The sequence below is a fragment of the Crocodylus porosus genome, unplaced genomic scaffold (assembly GCF_001723895.1).
Source record: "Crocodylus porosus isolate Cpor-Errol unplaced genomic scaffold, CroPor_comp1, whole genome shotgun sequence".
Lineage (NCBI taxonomy): Eukaryota > Metazoa > Chordata > Crocodylia > Crocodylidae > Crocodylus > Crocodylus porosus.
Genome location: NW_017728918.1, coordinates 49,688,055 through 49,698,079, shown reverse-complemented (window position 1 = coordinate 49,698,079; position 10,025 = coordinate 49,688,055).

Below are 10,025 nucleotides of genomic sequence, written 5' to 3'. Positions count from 1 at the left end.
CGCAAAGCCCGCGGCTCCCCTAAGCGGTGCCGGAGCCGCTAGCCCGGCATTTCGCCACAGTTACTTGGACCCAGCTCTCCCAATGTCTGTATAGATTAGATGCTTTAATGAGGCTTTTTTGGTGCTTTTATCTAATATTGATTGAATCAGCTATTAGATAGAAGTGCCAAAAAGCTCCACTGAAATGCCTGATCTATACAGATGCTGAAGAGCCAGGTCTAACTAAAGCACTGCTGCTTCCAGTAAAGCCCTTTTTTTTAACTGTAATTTTCTATGATTCTATGGTTCTGTAATTTTTTGTTTCACAATTTTGCATTTAAATTTGTTTTTAAGTTTTGTTGTTTAGAAACAGTTTCTATGAGGTCAGCAATGGGATGTCCAGAGAGTTTCAAGTGTTTTGCCACACATTTTTTGTGTCTTTCTGGAACTGATAGTTTCATAGTTTATTCATAGTTTCATAGTTTCTAGGGTCAGAAGGGACCTGAGTAGATCATCTAGTCTGATCCCCTGCCATGGCAGGAAAGATTACTGGGGTCAAATGACCCCAGCAAGGTGTTCATCTAACCTCTTAAAGACCCCCAGGGTAAGAGCCAGCACCACTTCTCTTGGAAGTTGTATCCAGACAGTTGATTGTGTCAAATCAGAGTCCATTCATTCTAGAATGTAGGGATTACCTCTCTGTCCAAAGCAGATAATAAAAGAACACTCTAAACAGGTGATATATATGGTGTTGGTAAAGAAGCAAATGAATGAACTGCAGATGTTATAGTCCATGTTGTTTGGTTCAGTGATGATGAGGTCGGTGTTCATAATGGGGCATAGCTGGCATCTGGGGCTGTAGCAAGGCCTAGCACCTTAGTAAAAAAAATCTGTTGCTGAGGAGATGTCATTTGATGTTCTGGGCTGCCTGTAAACCAGGACAGGCTTGTTCCCCAAGACTGTCTTGCAATGACCATTGTTTCACAAGAGGGATTGCAGGTCCTTAATAATCTGTTCAAAGTGGCTGCGGTTTTGGATCAGATACAGTTGCAATGGTGTCAAGAATATTAAAATCTCTATTGTAAACAGTGGGATTAAAAACAGAATTTAAGTATTTTTATCTTTTATCTGAAGTATGGTGGTGACAATGCGATTACAGCCACACACACCTTGCTGGTGTGATGCATATATAGTCAGTCAGTCAGTGTGTGCATAATTGCCGGGCCATGAAATAACATCCTCAGTGGCCATTGTACAGTTCCTGTAGTCCACCGCTGAACTTAGTCAGTGGGCAGTCATCAACAATATGCAACATGGTGTGTGTTTTGCCACATCTACAGTCTGGGTTGTCATGAAGAACCCAACAGTTGAGGTTGGCCCTACACAGACCTTGCCTTGTCCAGAATCTATTCAATAAGGCCTACTGATGGCATGGCAGGTTTAAGCCAGGTGGGAAGACTGTAGGATCTGTGATAAGGAACTTGTTTGGTGGTGATGTCAACCTCCACTCCTCACATCAAAGAATTTCTGCTCTGCAGTCCTGGTGTGGGAGTTCAGGATACAATCAGTGTCATGATGGCAGACATGCAGTATGTGAATTTAAAAGGTTGTTGTATAGTGGTAGGCTTGGCTTGGCATAAATCTTCTCTAGAAGCTTGCTGGTTACAACTTTCCATTGGCTATGATGGAGAAGAGTCAGTCAAAGAGTTCCCAAGATGATGTGCATCATCAAATATAGCTGCACATCACAGAGTTTGGTGTGAGATGACTGATTCCAGCTTGATGCACAGTACTCTGACAGAGAGTATGCGATAGCAAGAGTTGACATCTTGAGACTCTTGCACACCATGATGATGCAGCCAGCTTATTAAGGAGGTTATTGTATGTTTTAACTTTCACTGTTGTCTTTTTCAAGTGTTTATGATAGCTAAGTGTCCAGTCTAGAATCATCCCCTGGTATATGAGTTGTTCTTCATGCCACAGGCCATTCAGGTAGATGTTCAGATCTCAGGCAGCATTGGCATTGCGTAGGTGGAAAATGCTGGAAATCATCTTACTGACACTTGGCTAGATGCACTTTGTTTTGCTGCAGTGGCATCACTGTTCAGAGTGTGTTCTAGCTCAGAGAAAATCTGGGTCTGGAATGCACACCAGATATTGCCAGCATAGATGAATTTCCATGTCTGAGTTTATGGCAGGTCACTGGTATAGAGGTTGGAAAAGGTTACAGCAAGTATTGATCCCAGAGGCAGTCCATTGTTCTGTCTTCTCCAAGTATTTGTTTTCTCCCCTATATGCACTCTGAACCATCTGTTGCAGAGGAGCAGTTCAACATCAGTCACCCATGCAGGTAGGACTCATGCTATCTTATGAGAAGGCTGGTCCTCTAAATGGTATTGTACACTGCTGTGAGGTCAAGGAAAACAGTGCTTTTCTTGTTTTGAGGTTCCTTTGAAAACTGTTTTCAATCAGTGTTGTTAGTGCGAGTACTTGGTCACCTGTACTTCATCCTTGTTGGAAATCAGGTTGATCAATACTCAGGATGTTCTCTACCTCTGGGAGTAAGTGCTGTCAAATTAGGCAATACAGGGCTTTAAAATAGACAGACAGTAGCAATACTGCACAATAGTTTGATACCTGGTTTAGATCTTTTCTTGATTTGGGGAGGCCGATCACCTTCAACATGTGTCAGATCTTTTGCAGTTTTCCCTTGCATGTGATCCTTGTAAAGAGCTGAACCAACCAAGAATGAACACACAGGCTGAGGTGCTTCAGGAACTGAAGAGAGGTGTCATAGCCTGGGGTGATGCCAGACTTGACACTGTCCAAAACCTTGTTAAGTTCAGGAACTGAAAAGTTTTGAACAGGGTCTGGTTTGATGTGTACAGTTGGCAGTGGATCAGCATTCACATCAAACTGTCACCACCTGGTCTACATAGGGAAAGTAATGATCCTCCTAGCAAACTGAATTCTGAGAATTTTTCAAGGAATCCCAGAGTCATTGCCACTGACCACCCAGACACCATGCAGTCCTATGGCTTTTATGCCCCAGGGCCTGGACTCTGAATCTTACAACTTTAACGTTGGTGGTCTGTTGGCTGCCAAGAGAAGCCTAATCACACAGTGAAGAAAACTCATTGTACATGAGCCACAGCCCTAACAGAGTGTGGCCACAGTCCTCCACTGGATGCCAGGGAGCTTTAAGAGTTTATGTTAAAGCATGTTAAAGCATGTCAGTACAACTCTTGCCAGAGCTATGCATGTACTGTTAACTTTAATTATTCAATTGTGTGGGATCTGTTCAGAGTCCCTGCTTTCAGGCATCATCAGAACCTGCTGCTGTTTGTTCTTTCCCTTCATCTTCTCTATGCCTTCTCCCCACCCCTTCTGAGCATCACTGCTACAACAGCCCATCCTCTTTTCCCATGCTGTTTAACTGGAGGGTGATGGTGAGGGGAGAAGCATGTGGAGCATTTTCTGTATCTCAGCAGCCACCTCTCTTAATGGGCTGCCATCAATTAAGAAGTCCAGTACTGGGTCAACTGCACCAGTGCCACTTGATTCAAGCTGCAACCAAGTGTCTTTGAAAACAGAGATCTTTGAAAGTCGAGGAAGGTCCTGGTTTATAAGGCTGTCATGCTGACCACCCTTCCCTACTGCAGTGAAGCCCGGACCATCTACCAATGCCACATGAAGACCTTTGAGAGCTTTCATCTGTGGTGCTTGCATGGAAACCTGGGGATCAAATGGGAGGACCACCAGACGAGTGCAAGCATCCTCCATAAAGCATCCTCCATGAAGGCCAGCATTGAAGCCTTGCTCTTGAGAAATCAACTCCGATGGATGGGCCACTGCGTCCAATGTCTGAGAACTGCCTCCATCACCAGAATATTTTCTCCCAGCTCTCCTTTGGTCAACATTCAAAGGGCAGCCAAAGGAAGTGGTACAAACACATGCTCAAAGTTGCCCTCAAGCACAAAGGCATCTACACCAGCAGCTGGGAGGAGCAAGCTACTGACTGTTCCACATGGCGCCACCTGGTCCACCAAGGCACGCACTACTCTGAGGCCCAATGACTCAATACCAAGGTGGAATGGTGGCGGCAGAGGAAGGAGAAGGAGACCAACCAAGGACTGTTAATCCCACTCCCCTACACAACTAACTACATGCTCCCATTACTGAAGAACCTGTGCATCCAGAATCAGGCTCCTCAGTCACCTGAGAACCCATCAAGCCTGACAGATGTCATTCTCGACTTTGAGGGACCACTGATGAGATGACAAGATGACAATGGTGGGGGAGAAAAGGGAGGAATGAGGGGAAGAGCAAACAGGAGTGGATTTCAGACCTGCTTGAAGGCAGGGACTTCGAGCAGATGCTGCACCAACCAGATGGTGAACTCAGAATACTCACTGCATATAAAAAGCTCCCAGAACATGTCAGTAAGCTCTAATCATGCAGTGCACAGCCAAAGGAGCTCCTTGTGGATGCACCCCTAATCTCTAAGGTGCCACCCTGCCCTGTGTTCTGCTTTTTTGTATCTAGTACACATCTCCAAACTCTCCCAGATGATATTTGGGTAGTCATTAATGTCACTTCTTAATGCACTGTAGCCTGAATCTCCTCCTGGCTTGTCTTATAAATTGTCAGGTTCACCACAGATAAGCTGTTTCTAGAATAAAATCACTGGTAATGAGTGGTAGTTCCTGTTAACAGGAGAATCAGCTTATGAAGTAAAAAATATTCATCCACAGGTACTTTCTGATTCCCTTTTAATTAGAGACTCACAGAGGAAAGCAGCAAAATATATTGACTGGTTTGTTTTATTCAATTACTATCTTTGGGTGTGTTATACCCAGAGACAACATATAGAAAAAGGAGTGAAGCTTTTGAAACATGATGCTGTGTCAAATACTTCTTCAGATGTGGACCAAAGGGGTAAGAAAGCATAATTGTTCAAAAGGTTGTTGCTTTGAAAGATAAACACTTCAAGGTGTGCTTTTGGATGTGTATCAAAACAAACTGAGGGCCTATGGACAAGGAAAATGCTGGGAATGCAACAGAAAGGAAAGGAAAAGGAAGCAAATGTGTGTGGCTGTTGGCACAAGTACTTACCAAAACTGGGAACCTTTAAATACATCTGCTGCAAGGTAACACTATTATGGCACAGTGTGGGTGTTTCTATTGATTGCCCCATTTAGTGACTTCTGCGGTATACTTTGACTCTCTCTTGCCACATCTTGATTAATTTTGATGTTATTAATTCAGAGGTGCTACTTCCGCAGTCAGACACTGGCAATCTATCTATGATCTTATTTATACTACTCTATGATCTCTCCGGTGGCTCTCTTGACCACACCCAAGATTTACGTTATTGATTCAATCCAAGTCACATACAGGTTGAACAATTCTCTTTATTATTTATGTTTTCTAAATATTTACTTATTTATTTTACATTCACAACTGTTTCACATGCTGATAGATTATAGCTATTCCAACTAGTTTTATATACTTTTTAATTGTTTCTTTTGAAACATTGTTGTTGGGTATTTTTATAGAACCTTGTCTTAAGTAATACACAACAATGTCAATATCAATACTGGTCTATTTTTAAACTGACAGGGAATTTCACTTTCAGTTTCTTTACTCTTCTTCTGTGAGTTCTTGCCTCACTTTACTCTTCAGCCTTTTTTTTTCTTTTCTCTAGGCATAGGGAAGTTGCCATAACTTAGGCTCTCTCTCTACTCCCACACCCCAGTACAAAATTAGTCCACCTCAGTGTCCAAAAAATCAAACAAAAAATTAAAACAAATGCAACTTGTGAGGCACCTGAGAAGCTCTTTTCTTCTTGTGGCTTCTCCGCTTCTACCCCTTCCCGCCTCTTCCTTTTTTTCCGCGGTGATCCAAGATTCAAATGAGCTCTCTGGTGGTTCCTGGCTTACCACCCAGTACGTGCCCTCTCCAGTGCATTGAACCAAATCCTCTGATTCCTCCAGCCCTGCAATCATCTCCAAGCTTTCTCTCTTGGGGCCTTCTTTCCACACTCTCTCTTCCCATGCCCTGTGCTGTTCCGCACCCTCCTTTTTATCTGCAGAGAACACCTGCTCCAGAAACGACTTTCTTCTCCCCACTAGATCTCCCTCCCTGGTTTTTTTTTATTTCATTGTTAGCCAGTCCCTCTTCACACACAGCAATGGGACCTGATATTTAAGCCTATGAAAAAGGCAGCACCAAATGGCATCAACAATATGCAGTAAAATCTCAGTTGTGAGCAATGGGACTAAAAACAGGTTTTAGGCATTTTAAATATTTTATTTTATGTAAAAGATTCAAAGCCAGAGCCTGGTCATCTTTGAGAAGCACTGAGCAGGTCTTCAACAAGAGAGATTAATTTCTGGGGCACTGTCTGGAGTTTTGTTTTATTACATATTATATTATTTTAATATTTTTAATCTGTCTTTAATAATTTATCTGAGTTTTGTTATAACCTGCCCTGAGCCTATTTTGTGAAGGGTGGCACATAACTAATATATTCTAAATTCCTTCTGTGTTTGGTTAATACCTTCACCTCCCACAAGTAATAGGTGTCACAACTAGCTGTGACTCTAGATGTAGTCTAAAATATATTTTTTATTTGAGCACAAGAAATGGGAATGGGAATTCATAACAATAAATATTCAAGCAGATTATACTCATTTTTTTAATGTTCCTGTGTTTTTAAAAGTTAGCAGCATTACAGTAGTAATAAGTTCATAGGCTTTAGGTAGGAATCACTGGGTACAGCTACAAGTGCAGTTGGTACTGCACATTTAGTACTAAATGACTGTACTAAATGACTGCACAGTACCCACCGGAACTGTGCAGTCCCAGCGGAGCATGGATCATTTCCGATCCTACTGCACAGTAGCTCCTTGCTACTGTGCAGAACCAGCAGCATCATGGGTAGTGCCTGCTGATGCTATATCGCTGTAGCAACATGCTACCTCACCATAGTTCATCACTGTAGTGATGTAGCATCTTGTATAGATGCACCCTAAGTGAATACATGCTGAACATCTTGCTCAAGGTCATCAGTATTGTCAAAGAACAATCACATGGGATGGATGAAATGAGTCAAATACCAGGAATTCACAGACAGTATGAATCTGTGGAGTTAGAAAACTTATCATTATACAGACTTTACACATCCACACTTTCCTGTTTTAAGGAACACCCAGATTTCTATTGCTAAACCATAATTACTTGGTTTTGTTGCCCTGAGGGGTCAGGACAATGCTCAGGATCTCAATATTATGCTGTTAGACAGGAGGGTGTGGTGTATAACTGCACATGCACACATAAAAATCAATTAAGCACACACTCACTAGGTGCATACACCCCTATTAGGCATACACACTCATACTACCAGCTCAGGCACATACGCTATACACCCCAAAAATTAGACACAGATGACTAATTTGTATATCATGCACATAATGCCATATATAAATACACATACTCTCACACTAGCAACTCAGATACACACACGTTCAAAAAAATTAGTCTAGGTTCACACACACTACACACACAAAATTTAGACAGAATCAGTTACCAGTTACCAACACCTGCACATTCAATACACATACAGGGATTACTAATTGATATGCCACACCCACACACAATGATATCTCTATATATCTCTATATCTATCTATCTGTATATATATTCACTAGTTTACACACATATCACCCACCTACATATACACACAAGTGAGTTCCGAAGTTGGGTATTGCAATATGTATGCATGTATGTATGTGCTTGGTGTACTTTGGATACCTGGAGAAAGGTTAAGGTAAGGAAGTAGAAGTGTAGGGAGTTAAAGTTACCAAGACCAGGATTAGAACTGGTAGACTATAGGGGGCTGGGCTGAAGAACTGAGGCTCAGGAGTAACTTTCGGTTAATTGATCTTAATTGATTAAAAGACAGTGCCCAAAGCCTGCAGAACAGGGAAGCATGCTGGCACAGAGTCTGGGGCTGGAGCCAGAGCTACGGGGGAGCTGAAAAGGTAGATGGGGAGAGGAGGGAAAATGGGACTAAGGAAAAGTGTAGGTGTTAAAGAGGCTCTCTGGGTGTGGGCAGTCAGAGGATGGCTCTATGGCAGCTAGAGAAGTTGCAGAGAGTGGCAGTAGGTGCTGGAAGCTGGAGAGAACTGCAGGACAGCTAATAGGAGCTGGGAAGCTGCAGGAGAGGGTGGGGGGAGATTACAGAAGGTGCAGGGGGGGAAGCCTGAAAACAGAGAGATGGGCAACAGAAAAGCACAGGAAAAGCAGCAGGGACAACAGGAAAGCAAGGAGAGGCTGAGAGGTGTCAGAAAAGGGGAGATGGAATTGGGAGGAGATGGGGAAACTAGCAGAGAGGGTGGGAACTAGAGCTGAGAGAGAGAGAATGAAGCTGGAATTTAATATAAGAAAGCGACTGGGATTTAGTAAAACATGACCCAACTCAGGATTGCAAATGACAGTGGTTTTATTGAACAGGGGAGATGGTGACACAATGCCTTATTAGTTCCCTTGCACCCCCACCCACACACCCACACACACCCCCACACACCCACACAATGGCAGCAGGGGTTAGAGAGGCTTGGTACAAGGGCTGAAGTCCACTGAAGTCCAGGAGGAGAGAGAGAGAGAGAATGAAAGAGAGAGTCCAAATTTTAGGAGGAGGTGTGCAGGTAATATCTGCCTTTCCAGGCTGGAAAGGGGTCCTTGTCCATTAGATGTTGTCCAGAGTGGGGTCGATGGCATGGCCTCCAGGTGGATACGTGGTGTGGCATGGTCCTTGTCCAGTTGGACAGGGCATCCCACTGGGTCTGTCTTCTCTGCCCCTTTTTATAGAGGCAGACCGTGTGTGACCCTAGTGACAGGAGGCATGCCCAGGCAAGGGTCAGCTCCTGGTGTACTGAACATGTGTGCTCCATGCAGGGATGTGAAGTTTCGAGTGTCTGTAATGGTGAGAGTTGCTGGTTCTGCAGGGTCATTTGTCTTTCAAATGCTGGTCTTGTCTCTGTTCCTGGATGAGGTCCATGGTTCCTGGATGAATCAATGTGAAGTGATGACCCAGTCGTTACAGGCCATTCAGTAGAGGCCTGCTACCACTGTATTTCAATCATGCCCAATCATTCTCATTCATCGGGGAACCAATTTATATGGGAGGGGTACAGTGAATCATATTGTTGCAACATGGAATATCCAGGCAGAGGACAGAAGATGGAAGCTTGACATATAAACTGGAAACTTGACATGACTTTGGTTCACTAAGAAACTTAGGCCTAAACCATACAATATCCATATGAAACAATAAAAATCAATACAAAAATGATAATAATGCAATATACAATAGTGAAAATCAATAGAAACCTAATAATTATACAATATAAACCAGTGGATATCCAAAATCAAAAACTTGCTACCAAAATAAAAATGTTCAAAGCTTATCCTAAGTTTGAGCTCACTTACACTTATCTATAGGGAATAGAGATGGAGAGAAAAAGTCAGAAATGCTTGCAGAAGGGGAGGGAATGCAATAAAAAAAAAGAAAGAAACTTGGGGTTTTGCTAAAGTTCCGTATGTTCACATAACACTGGATATGTATATCTTATGTTGTATGCTAGTGTTTTTTTCTTCTGTTCATCTTTGGTACTTTCAAGACTCCTGTCATTTCATTGTTGAGATTTTTCTATGCATAAAGATAATTCTAGTTTAGTGAGTAGAACTGAACAACTTTGCTAAGAGCAGTCCTCCCATTATTTTTATCATTACAGGAATAAACCTAAACTACATAAACTTTTCTTTCTTTTCTTTTAAAGTTTCCAGAAACTATACTCTTTTCTTTTTGGTTTCCTGTTTTTTTCTCTCCCTCCTCTCCAGTTTGGCAGGGAGAAAATAAGAAGTGACTACTGTGTATCATTAATCTCTGAATCTTCTAAAGATATTGTCAACAACTTATGTATTTGCCTGAAGCTTTTCCTCAGGATATGTCCTTGTGGGATTCTTTAGTATAAATATAT